The sequence below is a fragment of the Cupressus sempervirens genome, chromosome 10 (assembly GCF_028749045.1).
Source record: "Cupressus sempervirens isolate cs-2001-9-10 chromosome 10, ASM2874904v1, whole genome shotgun sequence".
NCBI lineage: Eukaryota > Viridiplantae > Streptophyta > Pinopsida > Cupressales > Cupressaceae > Cupressus > Cupressus sempervirens.
In genome coordinates this window covers 712557304-712583395 of record NC_143127.1, presented here as the reverse complement: position 1 = coordinate 712583395, position 26092 = coordinate 712557304, and positions in this window count along the sequence as shown.

Genomic DNA, 26092 nt, shown 5'->3' with positions numbered 1-26092 from the left:
GAGGAGTTATGATCAAGCCACTAGGGTATTGAGAAGAATAGACGATGAAGTTTTGATTACCATTAGTCCAGAAGAGATTAGGGAAGTTTTCAGTTTGGGACCTCTCACTAGGTATCATGTGCCCATTGATTTGATAGAATTAGAAAAAGAATATATGTCAAAAAGGGATGTAGTTAGACAAGGTGCATTGAAGGCCCACATAGGCAGAATTGGAAACCTACCAGCAATAACATCATCTTCTAAAGAACCTTTCAAGAAATCATGCTTTAATGCCAGGGCAGTAGAGATATACAGGACCCTATGCAGAGTCTTTGGAGAGGGTGAAGAAGATTTTATTCCTGTGAGCTTCATGTATATGATCACCCAAATCTCCTCTTTTGGTGTAGAAATAATTTTTGATTTTGTATCTTACCTGGCTAATGAGATTCACAATGGATTGGTGGGGATTGCAAAGGGCAAGGTGGAGAAGGTTTGGGGTTAGTACTCCCTATTGATGCATATGTTTCTATTTAAAGGGGTTACATATTTCGGTAAAGAAATGGTTTTAAATAGGGAACAAGAGGGGGAAGCACTACCAGTTCAATTATGGAGTGCAGACATGACTGGGGAAGTAGAAAATGCTAGTTTTGTTAGATTTGATAGACACTTTGCTTCTAAACTAAGGTGCCTCATATTGAGTGACAATCCCAAAATTCCTAAGGCACTAATGCACCTTGTTAGGCCTATGGACAGACCCCATAGTTTAAAAGTTTCACATAATTTGGGAGATATCATCCCATATCCGGTCTCAACTATCATTAGAGTTTATGGATTCAAAGGGACACCCCATGTACTACCCTATTAGGTGCCTTAAAAGGTAGGAGTAGCTAAATTTTTATGGTAGTTGGGAGGAGTGGAGGAGACCTTTTTGCACAAAAGGGGAACAAGATCAATTTTTCCTACTTGCACTGTAGCTCACTAGTTTGTAATAACTAAAGAGGGATGGATCTTCCTCTACAAATTTTTGGATCAGTATAAGATGGCAGTATCTCACTCTCATTTTTGTGATGCAGAAGATTTCTTTAATTCTGCTCTTAGACATAGGATCAAGCTTCGTGCAATTCAGCATGAATTCTATTTCCCTGAAGATGTAATAAGGAATGAATATTCTCTCCAAGAGCAAGAAATAAAGAAAGAGAAATAGAGAGTCTATTCAAAAGTTTTGGAGTTTATTAATTGTTTTGACAAGGATTACAGTCCTCTTAGTAATGCTGCAACTAATGCAAATAGAATAAATAAGCTCATGAGTACATTCCCCAAAATAATGGAGGTAATGAATGTGAAGAAACAACATTTTATTGATTCTTTTCCAGATAAAACCAGGGAAGTAATGAGGAAATTGGGTTTCACCCCTAACATAGGGGCAAGTCCATTGGTTGTGCGAAAGAGGACAGGATATACTATCATTCGGGATCAGATGCCCACTGTAAACAAAGGAAAGCAGATAATTGAATCTACTAGTACTATTTTTGAAGAAAGACCCCCTGAACCCTCTCCCAAAAGAAGAAGAAGAATTAGGGAAGAGGAATCACATGATGAAGGTTACTCACCTTCCCAAACTCCAATGAGAATTGAGGAGGAGGAGCTCACCAATGAGCAAATTGAACAAATGGGATCACAAGGAGGAGTTTCTGTTACTCAGGCAAAAATTGATGAAGGGAACCCCCAGGAGCCTTCTGTGCTGAGTTTTGAATTAACTATAGCAGATTTTAGGGGAAGGGAATTAGACCCTATTTTAGAACAAGCCAGTCAACATTTTTTTTCTGATAACAGTTTTGTAAATCTAGGGCTTTCCATCAATTCGCATGGAGGGCAAACATGCACATTTTTGAGAAAAGATGTAGGAAGATGAAAACAGAGCATCCAGAAATAGATGAAGCCTCTATTTAGAATCAAATAAAGGAACAAATGATACAAGAGTTCCAGAATATAACCCCTGAAGAGGGTAGATAGATGGTGAAAGATGCAAATATTTTATTATTGCCCAATTGGGATATTGTTGATGCCTTAATTTTTAATTCTGTGTCAAATAATTTAGGATTATAGGATCCAAATAAAGAGGAATTCTTGGGAACAACATTCAGTGATGACCAAGCTGCTCTTGTTATGTGGTCATTAAGAAGAGGATCCAGGACTACTCCATCACAGCCTGATGATTCAGGACTAACAGGGAGTATCATTGTGAGGAGGGTCGCTGATACTTCACATGTACAGGCAGCCCACATGAATGTGGACTATTCTAAATTTTCCTTGACCACTACAAAAAAGGAAGAAAAGGAAATGATTGACCTACAGAGCAAGTATGAAATAGTGGTGGATGTCTACAATAAAGAAGTAAAAAAGAGAATTGAGCTTGAGAACAAGCTATTGGGAAAAACCACTAGGTCAAAAATAACATACCCTTGCCCCCCAGTTGAACCTTTTAAATCCACCCCTCTCATAGAAATACTAGATACACCCCAAAGGCCACAATACTACACTGCTAAGGATTTTGAAGAAGAAAAAGGAAAACTGTGGGCTTTACATGTAGAATTGGAATCCAGATATGAAGATAAATTGAGAAAAGCTCTCACATATTTGGGGGACAAGATTGAATGGCTGCTAATTTATGATCAATTGGCCAGGGTGATCAGTATCTGGGAGGATTTGAAATCTAATGATGAGGCTCTAATGCCTATTTTGAATAAATGGGTGACAAGGGAGAAAGAAATAACACTTTTTTGTTTCTCTATCATAGATAATTCTTTTGATCAAATTGAAAAGACATTTGATATTGTTTCTGATCTCAGTGATTTTAATAATAAAAGGGTTCATTTACAAAAAGTAGTAGTAGGCTACTTTGAAAAGTACAAAAGCCAGAAATTCAATTTGTTTCCTCATGCCTTAGATAAAGAGAATAATTTGAAAAGCAAAGATGAATGGGCAAAGGAACTTGATGATTTATTCTGTTTAAGAATGAATCAAGTCATTAATGAATCAGGGCATGCATGGTGGCCCACCACAACAGAAGAAATGGTGAAGGCCCAAATATTCTTTGATTCTTTAAAGCAAGAATTTCTTACCATTAATAAGGATATTGAATATGTGCTAAAAAGACAGAGGGATATTTTACAGTTCAATTGGCCAGATGATACATTATTTGACAAATGGATGGAAGATATGGCTCTCATTGAGCAATTTGATGAAGATGAGGATGATAGTGATGAAATGCAAGGTGACAAGATCCAAATCACTGACCTTGTCACTACTCAGACCCAACTGAAAGAAGAAGACAAGGATAATCTGTTACCTTCAGTTATAGACCCGAGACCACAAGATGCCGATACAACTAAAGAAAGAGAAAAGGTAGAAGTTATTTTCCCCATACAGGATAAAGATGGTGAAAGCTCACAAGTGGAGGTTGACGTGCCATCATCAGAACAAACTTCATCGTTGGTTAATTTGGCTACTGCATACAAGGAAGGATCAGAATAGCAACCAACTTAGCAACATAGGAGCGTGTAACAAAAGGGCCCACAAAAGGAATGTCTGATGTAAAACTTTTGCTATTACTCACATTTTTTTCATCTTTTTACAAGTATATGTAAGTGTCTTTTAAAGGACACCTATCATTTGTCTTTAGCCTAAATTTTGTTGCATCTCACACTATTTAAGTGAGATCCCAAGGCTAAAGAATGGTTCGAATTCTATTTTTCTAGGTACTATGCTTAGTCTATTTTTGGTCCAAATTTTGAGAGCAAATTTATAATGTATTTTTCCTGTCAATTCTCTGAGAATACATGAATATAGAATGAGATGTGTTTCTTTCTGAAGGTCATTCTAAGTCTATTGTAAAGGATATACCATTTTCAAAGAAAATGAATACAAATTGTGAACTCTCCCCATATCAGTTCTTTCTGAATCTTGTCTCCTTTCAATTACTTGGTTGTCTTGATATTGTATAAGTAAAGGCTTGTGCAATTGAATGCAATCTAGTTAGGTTGTATATCTATTTATCACTACTGTTAATTCAATGGATTAAATAAAAGCTTTGATGAATGTGATAAGGTTTCTTTAGTAGTGGAAAGGGTTTTGAATGATGAATTTTGATAAGAATTGCTGATAGAATTTGTTGTAAGGCAACAAAATAGATCTGAGAACTTGCTATAGACTCTGAACCCCAATGGATTAGGCACTAATCAAGTTGATACAGTTGAAGGAGAAATATATCATAAATGATTATCAAAATGTAGCATCAAATCAAATTTTACTTTTATTTCTTGTAGATCTTCAAAGCTGGCCAGCACTTGTCTGCATGGAATTTTTTAGCTTCAGTTAGCCACTACTGTTAAGAACATCTGTAGATCTATAGAAGATTTCTTGGCCATGTCTATTTTATGGGATGTGTTTATCAAGTTAGTAAGAATTATGTATATGTTTGAGGATTTTGAAATGAGAATCAGAATGAAACTAAGAATAATCCTCATACAGTTGTTCCAGTTTTGAATCATCCTTGGGTATACCCACCCTGGTTTTGCAGAGCCAAAAGAGTAGAAAACAATCTATGGTTTTGTTGAAGTTGGGTCCAAATACTTTGCATCTACAATTGTTAATAAGAATTGGCTAGTCTTTAGATTGTGTATGTATTGTCATTCTGGTATTAAGCATTTTGTCACTTAGTAGTTTTAGTGCATTTTAAAACACCAACAGGACATAAAACACAATAACAACACCTCTATGAATTAAATCATCAAAAGGGTGTAGGGCCCATTTGTCGTTGCACCAAAAGCCATGACTTTCAATGAACATGGAACACCACATAATTAACCACCTGTGGGCAGGGGAGCGGTGTCGCATCACCCAACAATCTCCCCCTCAACGCGCATACCAGGTGCTTACGCGGGTCGGGAAGGCACCGGGGAGATTTGAACCCATGACCAGGCCAAAACTAGGCTCTGATACCAATTGTAGCGCCCATCTGCCGTTGCACCAAAAGCCATGACTATTAGTTAACATGGAACACCACAGAATTAACCACCTGTGGGCAAGGGAGCGGCGTCGCATCACCCAACAAAGGGATGAGGTAGGAAAGCAAAAAAAATTAGGAGTAGCACTTCCTTAACTCTACTGATGCAATCATCCATGGGAACTCAATATAAATTGAAATATATTTCACATCTCATCAGATTGCAAGGCCACAAAAAGTGTGCTCATGTGAGACAAGATGCTATGCAAGAACAAAGATGATCCTTTCTCCAATTTGTTACATCAATTAAATTCATTAACATGAGGAAAACACTAGAACTAAAAGGTCGAATAATCATAAAAACACAATAAAATTGTTGGGTCCCTTATTATTCATGAACATACATTCACAAAAATAACACACTCTAACAAGAATAACTACACTCAAAATGAGAGCACCAATAGAATATAGTATTGTATCAAAGTAATGGCTTGGAGTAAAAATTACATCCATGCATTTATAAGAAATCATCTCCTCCCTTTGTGTTGGGAGTGAGAGCTCTTAAAATGCAAACTCATGCTAAAATCAAATTAAAAAAATCTAATTATATGCAAACTAACTCTCTAAATGGTGCTAAGTCTCCACCCTTGTTTATATCCATTAATGGGTGCATGAGCCTTTACATGACACAAAAGAATAAAATAATGCAAAGATAATAAGAATGTAGTTATAAGATGATCTTGAAGTCTCTTGAAGCTCTAAAAATGGATGCTCAACCTTCTCTAGGAACTTCTAGGAGTTGAACTATCGTCAAAATGTGTTTTTGGTGCATAGAGTGCTATAAATTAGCAACTGTCAGTTAACTATTGGTGCACTACTTCTTCTTTAGAACTATGGATGCACCTCTATGAAATGTACACTTGTGCACCTTGGTGACAAGTTCCAAATATCCAAAATTCTTTTAAGTGTCAAAACTGAATTTCTAGCATCTAAGTTTTCTTCCCCTTTATACCAAAATGATGTTTGGATGTTTTCTCTTAAAATTCTCTATTATCTTAGTCACTTGAGTGGCTTACATTAAATCTAAACCACCATACTTATCCTTTACTAGCTACTAGTAATTACTAACATCTATACAAGTTGCTACAAAATCTTCATGCTTGGTATCCAACCCCAACAATACCTCTTCATTGTTGCATGCTTGTCTTATGTCTTCATCTGACAAAGCATCTTCAAATGTTGCTCTAATTTTTGGACCACTGATTGCATCACAAAATTCTTGGTCTTCAAGTCATCTTTAAAAATCTCAAGACAAATGGTGTTGTAGTACCTCTCTACTTCCAAAAATTGCTCTTAAGTTTGGTTCTTAATCCACTTGATCTCTACATGCAATCCCTCCATTACTTTATTCCCTACTGATTTTTCTCAATGCAATCATCAAGCTTTTCTTGCTTCTCAGTAGTATAAACCTCCATCAACATACAATACCTTTGACCCTTTATTGAGTTTAAAGCCTATAGTTCTTTATCCTAGTTATGTACTTCATCCATCAACCCAAAATCTTGGTTCACTATGGATACCAACTTTCTGGAACTTGATTATATGTGGTGCAACAAATTCAAGTTACCCTATATTATGTGTACAACACCATTGCTAACATGCTTCCAAAAATGGATCCAACTATGTTCCTATTCGTTTTCTTCCTAGTGCCATTCCGAGAGTGATCTCTAGATTCTCTAGGTCAATGGGGCCACAACTTTGTTCAAGTAACCTTTCAGTAGCTCTTTTTTTTTACAACATTTTCAACTCTAACTCATCCTAGTCCATATGCCTAAACACTAATTTCATGCCCGTAGTGATCATCACTTTGGTTGTATCTACCATGGGCCTTCCCAACATGACCTCCTTGATTTGGTAATCTTTTGGAGTCAATTCTTTAGTGTCAACATGAGAGGGAAGGAATGGAAATATGTACAAGTAAGTCCTAATCTTGGGTCTTCATTATGAAGGCCAATGCTCTTGCATCACCTAGAGGTGGCTTAGGCCCCCTTACTACTTTGATCAGTTCCTTCATTCCTTCTTTCACTATTAGGTCCAACCAACTTTTCTAGCAAAACATAACCTCCCTCTTCATCCATTTTGGTGTAGTGCCCATGGGTGACATATACTTGGCTAAAGAGGTTGGTTCTCAAGTAGGCTCCTTTCCCTTGTCACTTCTTTCTAAATTCTTCTCGTGTTAAGAAAGATCTTGAGAAGGAATCTTTGTGTCTTATTGGGCTAAGGTCCCAGCCTCTGTATCCTTAAGAGTTTTCTAAGTTTCTTCTAGTGTTTTTCCTTCCTTAGATACTTCATTTACATGTTGTTGTTGGAACTCCCCTTCCTTGATTTTTTGTTCTTATACCTCTTTTTGAGTGGCTAGAGGAAGTGGAGTTACTAACCCTTTATCCAAAATTTCCAAATCCTTAGATGGTGGTTATAGAATACCCAAAAGTCCTTAAGGTAGAGCTACAAATTGATTCCAAGCCTCACCTAAGGGTTTGCTCATGGGGGTGTCTCTAATCTTCTCCCCTATCATCTTAGTACTTAATGGGATAAAGTCAAAATCAAAAAGGTCAAAGACATCAGTTCATTCACCTTCCATCTTTGCTATCCACTTTTTTTGTTCATCTTCTAAGGTTGATACTTGGATAGGCTCTTTTGGGCAAATAGAGGTGTCCGTGTAGAGCTTCTTCTCCTTTCCTCCTTTCCAGCTTTGGTTGAGCAAATTCTTTTTCTCAAGGTGACAAATTTTATTTTTTCCCTTTCTTTTTCATCCTCATCTCTAAGATGGTCTCAAGAACCTATGGATGGGTTTCTTTTCCTCTTTAGTCTCCTCCTCCTTGTTCCTACCACATTTGTTTCCATTGTTTCTTTCTTTAGAGATAAGGGGGAGGCTTCTTCCTTTGTATTTGTCATTGGTGGAACTTTTTGCTCCTCTAGTTTTTCCTCTTATGACTACTTTAGTTGTGCATGCTCTAAAGGCTCTTGTGCAAGCTCTTATGCTTGAGGCTTAACCTATGCCAATTAGGTTGTATCTATTGTGGAGGTGCTTGGGCTTGAGCTTCTTGTTTCTTTTCCCTAGGAGGTATCCTTTTCCTTTTCTTTCCCTATCCAAATTTAAAGTACTCAACCTCTTGCTCATGCTGATGTACCCTTTCCAGTCTTACTAAAGACTAAGTGGGGTAGGTTGGCATGATGACTTTTTCAACTTTACCTTTGATTGGCCTTGGTGTGGCTTATAGGAGGATGGCCTGAGGAACTAGATCCATTCAAAATGGCTTATTAATCCATTCCTTTGTCAATTTTACTATGTGTCTAGCTTGATGATTTATGTCATCATTCTCATCCCTCCTTATTTTAGCATTCATTATTGGTCACTCATAAATTTTATCCCTTTTGAACAAAGGATCCATAACTTCTTTGGCATCCTTTTACATGGCCTTAAGAGGAATCTTCATTTTTAGCATGTTTTCTGCTAAGTATAGAGTTATCCTACAATAGTCCCTTATACGAACATCATAGACATCTATCACATTCATCTAGTGATCATCTAATGGTTCCTCATAAATAAAATCCTTCCTTTCTAGGTGTTGTACCATCCCAATATTCTCAAAGAATGGGCAAGAGGAGTTGTATTCTTCTATGGGATATTGAACTCATTTAGAGTAAAAGGTAGAAATATCCTACTTTTTCTTCACCTCAAAGGCACCAATTTTGATGGGCTAGACCCATGTCTTCTTATGTTGTTTTCTCACTTTATCATATGCAGAAGTGAGTTGGTGTGCAATCTCTAGGAGTATGAGCCTATCTGATGGGTATCTTGGGAGCTTCTTTGGGTACAATAGAGTATCAACTACCTAAAGATATGTGAAGATTTTGAACTAGATGTGGTAGGTTCTAATTTCTATAATTCTGGTTGCTTCCTCTAATAACATTCTCTTGGCATGGTCAACTTCAATGAACCTAATGATTTCAAAGATAAAGCCATCATTCACCATTATATATTCCACACTTTGAAGTGGGAGCTTTGTCTTTACCAATTATGGATATACCACATAGGGCCAAGAATTTGCATCCTGCATGGTTCCCTTTCTATAAAGGCCTGGGTAATCTATAGTTCTTGCTAGTAGTAAGTACACCATATGTAATTTCATATAGAATCATGGGTCAACTTAAATGGCTACTAATTTCTCATATAAGTTGTCACTTAGGATGGTAGCCCAATCAATTGGCATCTTAGACATTCTGATGGTTTCAATGAAGTGAACCATCAAATTTTGAAGCTAACCTACTATTGGGAGGCCCATAACTCTCCTTAGAAATACAATTTCATACCCAATACCATCCTTCATGTATCCCCTTGTCATAACAACTTTACCCACTTAATGACCCACTTGTTTTCCATCAACCAGGAAGGACGATTGTATTATTTCCTTTGTATCTCTCTCATTCTCCATGTACCATCTTTCTGACCCATCATATGAAATCTACAAATACTATTCCACCCTTGGGAGTTGAAATACCTTCTCAATGTTCTTAGGTTGGAGGCCTAGGACTATCTCTCCTGTGATGCTCTTAATGACCTTCTCTTCAGTCATGTAATGTTATGCAAGGGTCATCATTAGTTCAGAAGATTGAATTGATATTGGGTGAGATGTTGTATTCACAAGTCCTAACTAGATGAGTGAAAATTCCATTGTTGATATTTCCTTGGGCTTATTGTAGATTGTGAGGAATGTGTTCCAGTCTATGTGTCTGAGTTCTATGTCCTTAAATTTCACATGTCCATCTTGAAACCTTGACTTTTTTAGTGCCCCGTGATATTTGAATGCAATCAATTTTGTACCCATTTTCTCTACCATGGAAGAGGATGAAGATGCCATGTGATCTACACAAAAGAGGAAAATATTAGTTTGAACATAAGAACTTGACCTAAAATAGTTTCCAGTAGACTCCAAAAAGATCAAAACTACTCAAAAAATATAAAAAGGTAGTCCCCCCACCTCAAAATGCTTTTGCATGCACTTTAGTGCACCTAGCACACCCTTATAGGTGCACTAGTGTGCTAACTTCGCCTTAAAAAGGCTAATTTCAAAGTTGTGCAAATACACACATTAGAACCTTAGTGAGGTGCATTGTAAATTAGGGCAGAGTCAAAGTTGTTGATTCATCCTTGAGGCATGGAGGTGTGCACCTATGCACCTCATGGAGATGTCCATGTGTGTATCTTCATGAGGCCTCTTTGAAGGCATATTTTTGCAGTTTTAGTCTTTTCTTGAGTACAAAGATGCACACATGTGCACCTTATGAAGGTGCACAAGTGCACACCTTCATTATCTTTAGCTATCTTAGATTAGGTTTTAAGATTTTTGTTTATAGGTTGTCTTTTTCTTTTAATGTGTGAAGGTGTCCACATGCGCACCTCATGGAGGTGCCCATGTGCACATCTTCATTAGGGGCTAACCTTGTTTGTGATGTCTTGTGTAGGAATAGCAGAGGGTGGTGGAGGAGTGCATAGTTTATAGGTGTGGAGGTACACACTTGGAAGTTGGTAAATGAAAAGTGTGAAGAGGAAAGGGGGTCAGGGTCTTATATAGAACCCAACCCTAGTGCACATCCCCTCTGGTGTGTACCCTAGGTACACACATGTGCAAGTATGCATATGTGTATCCCCTAAATAGGGGTGCAATGCATACTTGTGCACTAAGAACAAGTGTGCACTTAAAAGAAAATGGGAGTAAAAAACCTCATTTTTCTCTAGTCTTTGATTTTTAGGACTTCCCCAATCAGGAGCTAGGTTTAATCCCAAACCCCTAGGAGGGTCTAAAATGACCAAGACTCTAGATGGGGATCCTAGTAGAGAAAATTTTCATTAGTGGTCCCCATTTCAAGGAGAAATGGGGCATGCATTGTGAGACCACAACACATCCCAACTTCCAAGTCATTAGTCTTTTAGAGGGAAAAGCTATAATAATGTGATCATGGCATTTATGAGGAATTCTAATATCTTGATGTAAGTAATTGTGTTTTCTATGTTGATGAACAATTTCTAGAGAGGAATAGTCACAAGTCTAGATGGATAGAGTTGGTTGTAATGAATTTATCTTATTATACACGTGAGATTCTAGGAAAAAATCATAATAAGATTTAAATAGGATCAGCTAGAGATATTTTAGTATCTAAAAAAAATATGTTTTGTTTCTAAATTAGTTATATTTAGTCATTGTAAACCTAAGTAGGAGAGCATAGACAGGTTGAGTAACAATATGATGCAGAGAAAGTAACAAAAAATGGAAGGAAAAAAGAGAGAAAAGGGCCATTTCATTTACTAAGATATTATATTGGAAGCTTTCTCATATTGTAAGAAGTTAGAGTTCTCTCATCTTTGAGAATTTGTAAGAATTTTCAAGTATTAATGTATGCTTTGTAAAATATTTTGTCTTCTTTTTATCTCCACATTGTTATGCTTCTATGTTTTAAGAGCTCCAACTTATTTTTATGAATATGCTTTAAGATGAATCATAAATGAAACCCTTTGAAGGAATAATATGCCAATATAAAAATAACCATAACTCATAAAGTATTTGAGTGAGTTATATGTGGAGATATATTCTTTTGGGTGTGCTAGTGTAGAAGTAGAATATTCAAAGCATTGATATTTTTATAAGAATAAATCTAAGTCACTAGACTATTGAAGATGAGGTATTTGGGTTTAGTTACAAGTTTTTGAATCATGTGGTTGTACCTTTATTGTGATGATATTGATATGTTATTGGTTTTGGATAAATGAAGTTAGTTTTATTCATAAAATGATTTAGAATCCACCATAAGTGTGTTAGTATAAGTAACAAATACAAGTGACACTTGTGTTTCAAATATGTAGTTAAGTGTTTTTTTCTAGAGGGTTGGATCCAATTAAACAAATTACTAAATATTTTGGAGGTTATATTTACATAAAATTTGAAATTATTTAACATGAAGTATAGATTTGGGGAAAATGACTAAATTCTAGTAGCTAGAACAACCCACCTACATTTTGATCCCATCTTTTGGTATTAAAATGGGTATTCTCTTTGGATCAAAATTATTAGTTGGGTTTTTTTGTTTACAACTTTTAGAAATTTATAATCCTAAATATGGAAGGTAAAATGTTAACATTCTTTTTATGTCAAGATATTTATTAAATCGAGTTGATTTCCAATGTATTGTAAAACTATTAAAGAGAAGGATCTTATGCCAAATGAGTTTCGCAGAGCACCAGTGCTCTAGAACTAGAGCATCAAGCTTAGTAACTCCTTAATTTTCTTTTAAAACCTTAATTTTATATAATTCAAATAGGTGGTGTTTGATGAAGCTTAGAAAATTGATATACAAGAAAATGCAATTGGTCACACCTTTTTTCTATTTCAGTTGTTAGAGATGATGTGAACGCAAACACTATGTTATTGTAGATATACACTTTCTTACTTGTTTCATTGAGGTATAGATAACAGTTACTCCTCTTCCACTCCAAGGAAATGTAGAGCAAGGGCATGGAGATCATAGAGCATTACTTTCTTACTTGTTTGGTAGCTCTTATTATGAAATATCTATATCCTTTGAAGGTAATTGAAACCCTAATCAAGAGAAGAACAACCAAACAATCTTGGTGACTCAAGTTTGATGATATCAATAGAAACTATACAAATTAATCCCAAAATCCTATTTTGGACAACTTCATTAACCTCTTCTATTATTTTAATTAATGAATGAATAATTAATGCTTAGGGATTTGAGTAAACAACACTAAAATCAAAGGCTTTTACTTTAAGTCAACCAAACACATGAAACCTTATTGACACCACAAATTGACAAAAACTTTGCTAAAAACCCAAACAAAGAGCTACAATTAAGACCTTTGGCATTGAACACATATTTACACTACATATAAAGCCTAAATGATTACATCAATTTTAGAATAAAATTTTTTACATCAACAAAACTACAACTATAAATATTTTCCAACAATCATGAGATTTGTAATGAAAAGTTTACTTTTTTCTTTACTATTATGAATTTTGCAACTAATTATATAAAGTTATGAATCTAGATTATTGAGAAGTTGATTTAATTTTATAATTTTTCTATTTACAACATTTAGAAACCCTAGGCACACTCTTTAAAGAGCTAAGGCACTCAAATTTTCCATAAAACTATTCAAAGTGTATATCTACAATATTATTGCAGTTGAAAATGCCTATCATAAATTGTTTTAGTGTGTTGCTCAACTATGTTAGCCACACTCATGGTCCTTGGATTGTTCATGACTTAATGTAACATGCTTGTTACGACTGTTTGATTTGGAGGCTAAAATAATATTTATGGTATAGCTATTGATGTGGATATGGTTTATTATGCTTCATTTTTGTGTCATTTTTATATATGAATATTCCTAAGTGATCTTTGTCAAGATGGCCCCAATGCCCTCCATCCTGAACAATATCATTGACCTCCAAATCTTTGAAGATGATTCACATATCCTTTCTTTTCTAGCTAACACAGGGGTGCTTGAATATTATATTAAGATTGGGATGACACCAAGAAGAATGGAAGTGAGGATATAATCCTCAATCTCCCTAAAAACAACATACCCAAGGGAATCGTGGCTTGAGAACAAATCTTTGACTTAGGACCCCAAGTGAAGGAAAAGATTCTCTAATCACCTGTTGAGGTAAATATAAAGATATACATATTTAGAAGGAAAAGAAAATAACATTTACATAGGTATCTCTTCTCTCCTCGAAGAAAATCATAGTGAAAGGGCAGAAAGATCACAAGGGCATGACACAATAATGAAATCATAGAGAAAGGGCATGAAGATTAGAAGGGCACAACAAAAAAATACAAAGATCACAAGAGCAAAAAAATAAAATTCTAGATCTCTACTAATCTCCACCAACATTTAGAATTGTCCACCCTCATTCGGAGCTCTCGACACTCTTTTGCATTCAACTCTCCACAATCGATCAAATTCAATGGGGAATTATTAATGTCATTTTTTCATATATTTTTTAATAATCACATGGAGTCACAATTACCATGCCAACGTCAGTATAATGATGACATTGGGGACACTTGCAAAAAAACACATAAAAATAACAAACAAATCACATTGTTGTTACAAATTGTCATTGCAATTTGACCCTAAATGTTGTAGTTTTGGATACCCTTTTAAGCCTTGCACCTTCCTAGATGAAAACAAATTAGTTACAATGTTTATAAAATATATTTTATATGTATAAGAATATAATTTCTTATACTTAAGATATATTTTTTTAATATGTGATAATCCTTTGGATCACTTACTTGCATTCACCGAAAACTCTTCTCCTTTTCACAATTCACATAGAACATACACTCAATACATACTCCTTTAAATACAAGGAAAACATCTTTCCTTCATATCGTATCTTCAAAAAAAATCCTTTAGTCAGCCTTGAGGGTTTCTTAATTAATTATAATAAGATTATTTATTTATTTATAATTACAATAGCACTGTCATCTCACAGCCTATGAAACTTCTTACATATGCGACACTAGGGCTTGCGCATTCTCTAATGTCGTCATCAGACTATATTATGTCACTAGTTGACTGTGCACCTCTAGATTATATGTTAGTCAGATAATATAATACAAACATCAAAAACCACTTCTTAGGTACTCTATCTTTGTACTACTCTCTATAAATTAGGCCTCTCCCCTCTCCCTCTTTCTATACCCTATACTCTCTCTCTCTCTCTCTTAAACGTCTTTATAACTTGTTGATGAAAACTGCCTTCCCACCAAAATTGAATGATTTGAATTCAAATGCTTCAATGTTCATATATTTGAAATATTCAAATTAGGGCATGCAAAATATATATCTTTAGAACTTTAGGTTATATCTCATTTCCTAAAGTAACGGTGTAGCTTGATATTTTTGCAAGCCAACAACTTTCCCTACTATTAGATCTTCCTTGATCTACGGCCATTGCAATCTCACTTTTCCAAGAAGCACAATCTTTAGAGAATGTGAGAAAGTGACAAGTTGACACCTAGCATGGTGAGTCCATTCCTCTTTGGTGGGATATGGTAGTTTTTGGAATTGTTAGATGTTGTACACATGGCTCATTCCTACTGGCCGAGGAATTGAATCTAAATGCAACTTCAGGGCTTGATCTTCACCATTAGATAAAAGAAGATCTATGATTCTCATTTTTTTGCTTTATGGAACTACTCAAACTTTAGGTAATGCAATAAAGCAAGTTCTCGACATATAGATTTCCTGATGTCATCTCCCTTATGGGCTGCAAAATTAGAACTTGTCAAAATGGTGTGGATATGTTAGAGCAGCATCACAGGTTGGCAAGTTTTAATTGGTCATTGGTCTACATGTTTGATAAGGTAGATGTTGAATGTTTAGTGGGCCCAAAAACTTAAAGGCAGGGTGCCATTAAGACTTTATGGTTGTTGATTGTTTGGTGATCAATGATCATCGCATTCCCACATTTTGAAGTTGCAAGATCTTTAGATAACATGATAAAGAGATAAATGGCCATGTGCCCTGGTGGGCCCAATTGAAAGGTAACAATAGTAGTTAACAACAACTAAGTTGATGGTTTCATGAAGTAGTTATAGTTAATATTTTTAAGGGTCTCATGGTTAAGATAATTAGGCGGTCAACTCGTGAAGACCTTATGAGGTGGCAAAAAGATAAAAGGCTATTGGTCCACATGGCTCATCTTGGTTGCTTGACCAAGTTGACCTACTATTTTTTGTTGATTTCTCAGACTAGGAATAGGAGAAGTGTTTTCTGTGTGATTTGATCTCCATGATCAATCCCAACCACTCTCAAATGAATTTAAAGCTACTAACAATGTAAAGGGACACTCCATCACCACTAGGTTATCCATCTACTCATTAGAGCATTAATGGTCACTATTTCTATCTTCTCAGGGCTCTATTTTTTGTGCAAAATACTGGATTTCATTACATCTAGACATATACCAAGATCAAATGATTAGCATTATTATGTTGTGCAATCTTAATGGTGATAGTTGTGATCTTCCTTAGGGTAGAAGCTATCTAAGTTGTGCATGAACTATAAAAGTATATTTTCTAACTTTTTGTAGGTTTGGTTCTTCTCTATTTTCCTTGGCATGTTTTGGCATGCACATTGTAAATCCGCTTTGTCTTTGAACCTTCATGATTTTTTGCCTTATCTATTTTATCCATTAATGTATTGTACAAGATCTATTTGCCCCCTTCAAAATATTGTACTTTTCTTTCATTTGCATGATTGTATCTCTTTTGTCCTATAAATGATATATAGTGAATCTCTTCTTCCTTGTGTTATTTGTCTGGTTGTTTGATATGCTTATAATTGATAGATTAAACAAGTTTGAATCTATATATACTGATGTCATGATGGTTAATCATGCATTTACTGGTAGAGATAGGATCAAACACTCTATTTTGATGCATCATCATGCATTCCTTCTCCTTTTTCCTCTCCAATGTAGTTAGGTGCATCCTGATAGTAAAGCAAAATGGCCTTCTTTGCAGACTCAACCTCATAGTTCAAGTCCAATAGCTTGGAGGTTGTTTCCATGTTATACAAGGCTACCTTAGATGCATTCACTTAGGCAAGGATGCAATCTTTTGTGTCAACAATTTTTGGCATGCTCGGTGGGACAAATATTTAGAAGATTTCAAAGTCTACTGGTGTCAAGAGAGAAGAATTTCAAGTTGATACTGAGAGGATAGTGTTGTTCTCGATATTCCAAGCCTTGAAGAAGTTCATTTTCACAAAGCACTTGGTGACTCTACATCATTCACATTTAGTTTAAGACCATATTTTTTGTGACTCGTGCCAAAAGCTAAAAAAAGGGCATCTACTAGAGGTAAGTTTCAATACTAAGTGCTTTCATTTTTGAATCCTATAAGAAGAAAGAATAGATTGTCTCTATCACTAGCTAGGAGTATAGAAGAAATAGATACACCAGCAAGATCCATCTCTACTCCTCATGTTGTTAGATCTTAGCCTAAAATACCATCTACTCATATCAATATATCACTTGCTATATGGCTAGAGCTCATGTTTTTGTAACCTTTAATGCTGGAAGTCATCTCCTGTTAGCCCAAAGACATGACATACTAGTATCAGCTCTTAAAAGTATATGTGAGTTTACTGGAAAAACTTATATTTTCCCCTTAGAACAGATTCAAGAAGTTTCAAATGTGTGTAATATACATGAAATATTCAAAGATGATGTTGTAGTTAGGTCCTAGCCTCATCCTTGAAAGGAAAAACACTACAATGGTATAAAGGGTTGTCTCACAATTCTATTATAGATTGGGACGGGTTAGGCGTAGCCTTATGCAAACATTTTGAGGGTAAAAGTGACTATCTTTCACTTTTAGAGAAGCTAACAACTATCAAAAGAGCCCCCTATGAATTCATGATAGATTTCAACTATAGATTCCAAAAAACATGGGATAGAATACCCACTACATTGAAGCCTACCCCTAGTAATACATTCTTGTATTACCTCAGAGCCTTCAACAGTGATATTGCTACCACTCTGTAATCTATAGGAGAGGACATTTTACCAAATGCTTATGAGATTTCCATAAGGGCAGAGAACATTTTGATACGGGGAGAAAAGTTAGCTCTAAGGCCTCCTATGCCTTTCTTTCCTAATAAGCCAAGTCACCAACCAATAGTAGTCCCTATTCCCACATCTTCTACACCACAACCCATTTCTCTAGGCCCTCAAGCTTCTACATCCTCCAATGAGACAAATAGGATTGAGGTCATGATGCAAATGTTGATGCAAAATATAGATAAAAGACTTCATTACCATAGTTCTGACATGGGTAAGAGATTCCAAGATCAAAGATTAGGAATACAATCTATTCAATAGGCTATTGGTCAGTAGTGATCATTAATTTAGAACCTTGGAAGTGAGGTAAAAGCCCTCAAAGGACAAAAAATCTAGATTGATAGGTCCCCTCAACCCCTATAGTCATATGGGCCAACATATCAAGGATACAAAATAAATCTTTCAATCGTATGCCATATGTAGCTCCAAACTAGTCAAGGGCAATTGTTCATTAGAACAATCTAGCTCAAGAACAAGGATATAGTTATGGTTGTCCATCTAATGATCAAAGTTCATTTTCATCAGCCTTAATTGTATAAGATATGCCAACAAATTTAGGATAGCAATGCCATGCAAATCAATCCAATGTTGGATATCAAGCTCAAGTGCAAGGTAATGCTTCTTATGTCATCTTTGGTAAAGAAGATTTTGGTAATGGAGATCAAAGAAATAATTGCAAATCAACCATGCATGCATGGACCCAAGGATATCAAGAAGGGCAACCACACTAGTTCAAAATCAAAGTAAAGGATAGAGTTGCAAGAAGAAGGAAAATCTTAACGCTATTTATATATCAACACAAATTGAATCTTCAAATTCAACCAGCCATACATAGCCCCACAAGGAAGGAAATAAAAGTAAGAAAATGAAGCCACCTCCTTTTTGTATCTCTCTAATCATAGGAGATAAAATACTTCATAATTGCATGATAGACTCTGGTGCTTGTACCTCTATCATGCCTAAGAGGATTTTTTATCAGCTAGGCATAAAGTATGAGCTTGTGACTAATGAGATTATTTAGTTAGCTAATAGTTCTTTTAGGATTTAGGAGTATTTGAAGATTTAGAGGTGACCCTACATGCATGTCCTAGCTATACTATGTTGCAGGATATAACTATTATAGATCTCCCTACACATACTGCCAACTTATCTAGAGATTTCACTGAGAAGATTAGTGGTGGATGTATTGCTATTGATCAGTCCCAAATCTTTTCTAAAGATAGGAATGTTGCAAAGACTTTCCTCATGGAAGAAACATTTAATGTCAAATATGTCAATCCCTACATGGTTGACCCTTCAAATATGAATTGCACTATCTTTGATAGAGAAGAGGGTCACTGTAACCTTTTTAGTCATGAGGAGGTTGGGCCAGGGATCTATGTTATAAATGAGTTGAATGCTATCATCCCAATTCTGTTTTAGGTTGAAAGTGTGGATATTCCTCCCAAACCACTATTATCTAAAGGTTTTAAGTGTTAGGAAGAAAGATATGAGTAGAAAGATGAGCCATCTTTTACATTTGATCCTAGTGGGGTATATGGAATTACCACCAACCATTTAATCGTGGAGGGATGATGTTTGAACATAAAAAACATTCTAATATTAGAAAGAAAGGGAGTTATTTCAACAAACTAGTCAATGGCTTTGTTTGACTTATTCTCTCTATTGTTCACATACATAGTTAGAGTAGATTTTTTTTAATGTTTCTTCCTATTTTCCAAGAAGTGCATGAGCACATGATATTTTGTAGAGATTTCATAAGGTTTTTTATTACTAGTTTCGAAGGGTTGTTTCCTAGTTTTAGTTGTAGAGAGTAGTTTTGAGGTCTTACTAGACATGTTCTTCTACAATATTAGGGTTTTTTTTGGTGGATCTTCATGATTTTAATGACTCTATTGTCCAATGGATGCTTTAGGTCATTGGTTGTATGCATAGTAGGCTCGCATCCCCTCTAAGTTACCAAAATTGTTGATTAAAAATGTCTTTGTGCCAAAACTAAATGATTTGAATTCAAACACTTCAACATTCATATATTTGAAATATTCAAATTAGGGCATGCAAAATATATATCTTTACAACTTTAGGTTATATCTCATTTCCTAAAGTAACTATGTACTTTAATATTTTTGTGGGCCTGCAACTTTTCCTACTGTCTGATCTTCCCAAATCTATGGTCATCGCAATCTCACTTTGCCAAGAAGCACGACCTTTGGAGAATGTGAGAAAGTGATGAGTTGACATTTGGCATGGTGGGTTTGTTCCTCTTTGGTGGGCTATAGTAGGTTTTGGATGTGTTAGAGATTATACACATGGCTCATTCTTGTTGGATGGGGAATTGAATCTACATATAACTTTAGGGTTTGATCTTCATCATCAGATCAAAGAGGATCTATGCTTCTTGTTTTCTTGCTTTATGGAACTACTTGAACTTTAGACAATGTAGGAAAGAAAGGTCTCAACATGTGGATGTCATGATGTCATCTCCCTTATGGGCTGCAAAAGTAGAACTTCTCAAAATAGTGTGGATATGTTAGAGCACCGTGGCAGGTCAGTGGCCTTTGATTGGGTAGTGGTCTACATGTTTGATGAGGTGGATCCTGAATGTCTAGAGAGCTTGAAAACTTAAAAGTGAGGTGCCACAATAACTTTAAAAAATTATGATCGTCAATCACTTGGTGATTGATGATCATTTCTTTTCCACATTTTCAAGTTGCAAGATATTTAGACAATGCGAGAAAGTGACAAATGGCCATGTGCCCCGGTGGACCCAGTTTAAAGGTAATAACATTAGTTAATGTCAGTTGAGTTGAAGGTTTCATGAGGCAGTTGCAGTTAAGCTTTAAAGGGTGTCATGGTTAAGGTAATTAGGTGGAAAAAAGACAAAGGCTATTAGTCCACATGGCTCAACTTGGTTTCTTGACCAAGTTGACCTTTTTTTTTTTGCTGATTTGTCAAACTAAGAATGAGAGAAGTAAGCATTTTCTATGTGATCTAATTTCTATGATCGATCCCAACCACTCTTGAATGAATGTGGAGCTAGTAATTATGTAAAGGGACACTCCATCATAATTGATTTCATTTCATTTGGACATGTACCAAGATCAAATGATTTGAATGATTATTCTCTATAATCTTAATGGTGATTGTTGTTCTTTTCCTTAGGATAGAAGCTATCTAAGTCATGCCTCAAATATAAAGGCATATTTTAAAACTTTTCTTAGGGTCGATTCTTCATTGTTTTCCTTGGCATGTTTCAGCATGCACATTGTAAATCCTTGTTTCCTCTGAACTATTCATGACTTTCTGCCTTATCTCTTTCAGTTACTGATGTACTATGCCAGATCTATTTTCCTCTCTTCAATTCATTGCAGTTGTTATTCATTTGCATGACTATATCTCTTTGGCCTATGAATGATATATAGTGAATCTCTTCTTCCTTGTGTTATTTATCGAGTTGTCTTATCTACATATGATTGATAGATTAAACAAGTATAAATCTATATATATTGATGTCATGATGGTTAACTGTGCATGTATGACAAAAGATGGGATCAAACACTCTATTTTGGTGCATCACCCCTTAGGTTAGATTAGATATGTTTTCTTTCATGCATTACTTCTCCCTTTTCCTCTTCAAGTATAGTTAGGTGCAACTTGATAGTAAAGGAAATTGGCATTCTTTGGAGACTCAAACTCACACTTCAAGTCCCATAACCTAGAGGTTGTTTCCATGTTACACAAGGCTGGCCAAGATGCATTCCCTCAAGCCATTCTACAAGCTTTTATGTTAACATAACCCCTTACCCATCTCTCTATGACCCCTAATCCATAACCGCCTCTCTCAATGTGAAGTTCCCACTTTAAGTATCAGAGGTCACTGAGAGAGAGGGGGCTTAGGTATTAGGGGTCAGAGATAGATTGGTAAGGTGTTAGAAAGATGTTTGAGAGAAAAGGGGGGGGCTGAGAGAGAGAGAGAGAGAGAGAGAGAGAGAGAGAGAGAGAGAGAGAGAGAGAGAGAGAGAGAGAGATGAAGTGATGGAGAGAGTGAGATAGGGGTAGGATGAATAGAGTGAGAAAGGCTTTTACATGGAGAGAGAGAGAGAGTAAAAAATATGGAGAGAGAGAGAGAGAGAGAGAGAGAGAGAGTATGTTATGATTCCTCTTTAAGTCATTACATGTAAAACAAAAGGAATACTGAAGGAGACTTAAGCTAGGAACTAAAACAACATCTTAATTTCGAGCTTAGAGTAATGTTGCAAAGAGTAAATCTATCTATGTACCTATGTTTGCAAGAACAATTCACTTATTCTATTACCAATGGTTTTAGGAATGACACAATTCTACCTTGCAAAGAAACAAACAAGGAAATGAAATTTATTCTAACAGAGCAGTTCACTCACCAACTGGGCCCCCTTGGATGAGTGAACAGAAAATACAATAGAAAAAAGATGTAAACTTGAATTTTGTATTCTATTCATTCATGGTAAGAGATTATATTTAATTAAAAACAAGATCACACATTGTTGTTATGAAAATAAATATATTATATTTTTCTCCCAAACCTTCTTTCAAAGGTATAGTGGGCATTATTTAAAGGGAAACTACAACAACTTCCTAACTCTACAATCACTCCATCAATGAGGATCAATTACAAATTCATAAAGTTTTCAATAGAAATATCATTAACCATGATTAAATCCTCCAAGAATATAGTAGGTTGAGGAAACTATATTTGTGCGCTACCATAATAGAAAACATTAAATATCTTTCTTGTTTGTGGTAGTTCAATAATCTAGTTGGTTTTGACTTGGCATTGAAGTGTTGACTTTGAATACACATGGAAGGTACCTACAAAACATCGAATGCATACAACTTCCATATATATATATATATTCATTTCATCATCAATGTTAGAAAAAGGTGTAATTTTCAAACTATCACTCTTTGCAAATCCTATGGCTATAAGAAGGAATCTACCAAAACATAGCATGGATGAGGAAACATTTAGCAGCATGTAACTCCCTTAATTATACTGTAGAAGTCCATAGATTCAAGAAAACATAGCATACCTAGACTATCTATTCTTCAACTTCATGTCTTAACATACAAATAACATATTCATAAAAAAAATAAGTTCATTTTCTAAAAACCATAGAGTCATTAATGTTTCTATAAGATAATTGTCTAAAGACAAGATTAAAAAGATCTCAAAATAATGGCCTTTTAGAGGCTTATCATTCCCCCCAACTAATCTAGTGTTAATCCCTAGTAACCATGAAGTTCGTGATCTAGGCCCAAACTCTCTAGTCACTATGTGTCCTTTCTCCTAGCTCATTCTGAACATAGTTGAAGTAACCATAATTTTTCTTGAGGCTTCTCTAGCGCCACTCTTCAACTACCATATCATGATCCTCTGCATTGTCATTTACTACAACTTGTGGTTGCAGGAAAGTTGATACCTTAGTGGAAGCCAATGTTTGCATTGATTTCTCCCCAACTCAATCTACCATGGAACCCTAATAGTAACAAGAGTCAAATTCTAAGGGGAGTGGGGTTCTCTTATCCTTAAGCCATGCAACACTCTTGTCCACCATTTCCTTGAAGCAACAATCATTGTCTCAACATCTTGAGATGAATGTTGTTTCCAATTTGTAAAGGCTCATTCTCTAACTGAACACACCTTACTAGATCCTATAGGATTACTCAGAATGAAAATCCTATCTAGAAATGCTTGTTAGAATGTTGAACCTCTAGTCTCATGAACAGCGGCGCTTTCATTTCATTCTCCCTATAAGGTGCATCTTGATGTTCTCTACTTATCTCATTTTTTATCCACGACATCATTTCTCTCAACTACATATCCTGTACATATAGGAGTGATTTCCACTCTGTGTCATTAGGTACTACCATATTGTGGAGATACAATTCATAGAGTAAATTTTTCAAGGGCATGGGAATAGCTAGAATGCATCATAAAACTCATGTGGGGTAGAAATAGAAGAATTAAGACCTTTCACAATTCTAGTCAATTTAAAATTTGCAAATTTCTCTTTAAGAAACAAAGCATATACTAATGATGGTGACTTGCACTCCATTAATTTAGGAATCAATTCGGTGATCTGTTCAATTCTTCTCTTCAAGACTTCATTCTAGTCGACACTTTGTTTCAACTGGTAGCTCTATTCATTAATAACATATTTTAATTTTTCTTTCTCCAATTTCCATTGATCTCTCTCCCATAACAACTATTGAAACAAATTAATACCTAGAGACAAAGGTGTAGATAGATTGGGTGGTGGCCAAATGGGGAGTTTTGTTGATACTTTGTGGTGTGGAGCATTCTCCTTTTCTTATGACAATTATTGTCACCAGATTCTCTTCCCTACTAAATTTAGTAGTTACTATAGAAAATTTTTCTAACCCATCTTGATCCATTTTTCCTATTACTTCCTTAACAATTTCTTCTCTAAATTTTGGATATTCCTCTAAAAGAAACTTTGCAAAATTTTCACCAATATCTTGCATATCAGGGCTTTCCTCAAACTCCTCAAATACTTCAGGATCACAAAACTCCTCATCATTATCAATAAGTTAATAGTTAATTGACATAGTGCAAGGTAGGAGAATCCCCAAAGGAGATGTCCTAGCCCCCTGCTATAAAACCATGCAGTGGAAACACAACAAGAAGCGACAATGCAAGATCTAATACCAAATAATAATTATATATTCGTAAAATATAACTGATTACATGAAATGTGCTGAATTGTAAGGTCTTCTCAGTTATAGCCAAATACAAAGAAAGTAATAGTTCTACAAGATCCCTCAAGACCCAAACCCAAACCCTAGCTAGTCAAGATCCACACTCTAGTAGAAACCTCCAAGGAAGATCTCAACTTGCACTCGCAAGCCCACCAAGCTATCTCCTTATTTTCCAAGCCACATGTACTAGCTCTGCTCCAACTTCATCCAAGTGTAAACTACCTCACATTTGGCACTCTGTCCACACATTCACAACTCCATCACAATCTTGTTGTAAACTGCCTCACATTCGGCGCTCTCTTCACAAACTCAGGAAAACTCGCTCTTCAGCTACTTCCCACACCCACTCTTCTTCTGAGTGAATGAATAATGACTAAAGACTTCCCCAAAACCCCTAATTATACCAATCTAAGCCACAAGTTGGCCCAAAACACAAATTAAATGCCAAAGTTGACCTCCTACAACAATTAAATTCTCAAAATTGATGTCTTAGTAAAATCATGATATCTCCTAGCTCTGGATGAATAAGAACTCATGCTTCGAACTATAGTTAAAAATCTAGGCCCTATTCAATCCCTAAAATTATCATCCTTTAATTAATTATAGAAAATTATTTATTTTTCTTGCAACAAGCACCAAATTCCTAAGAAAGGCCAAACTCCTCCTAGACCGTGCCAAGCAACCAAATACCATGTCGAGTAACCAAGACCATGTCGAACAACCAAGACCATGCCAAGCTCCAAGACCATGCTAACCTCCAAAGACCATTTCAAGCTCCAAGATCATGTCAAGCTCCAAAGATCATGCTAAGTCCCATAGACCATACCGAGCAACCAAAGACCATGCCAAGTAACCAGTCCAAACACCCTCCAATGTAACTACTGAGCCACCGCCCATGAACTCCAAAGTAGTCACCAAGTAAACCCAAGATGCTCCTACATCAGACTCCCTAGGTAAATAGAAAAGTGTGTCCCACACTTTGATGCCCAAATAAAGAGAAATAACCAACTTCATCTTCACCAAAGGCTTCCACTCCAACAAGGATAAGAAAACCAATCTACACATCATCCACATCCACATAATTCTATCAAACACTAGAATCTCATCCAACCAATCATCATGCTCACTCCTGGGAACAAACTAAACATAATACTTCATTAGAAAACCCCCATCCATATCAACAACTAGTGAATCTATACCAGCAGCAACCAACTCCACATCAGCAACAACATGAAGATCTCCATCAACACATGCCAAACTCACAACACTAGCAATCTCATTGCTCACAACTAGATGCTCTGCAACACACAACTCACCATCAATAGTAATTAGATCATCCATGACCAAGTGCTCAACCAACTAATCATGAAAACCAATGTCCATCCCAGCATCAACAAGGTTAGGAATATCCTTAGCAACAACCTCCAACTGTTCTATAGGTTCTATATCAGACTCCACAAACTGATCAACAAAACCAACATCAACCTTGCTATGACATCTTCTCTCATGAACAAGTCTCTTAACTGGCCAAACGTAGACTCCGGCTCCACAAATAACTACAAAATTCCTTTCTCACCTTGTCCTTAACATGATCAGCCAAGCTAGCTTCAAATCGAGTAGCCATCTT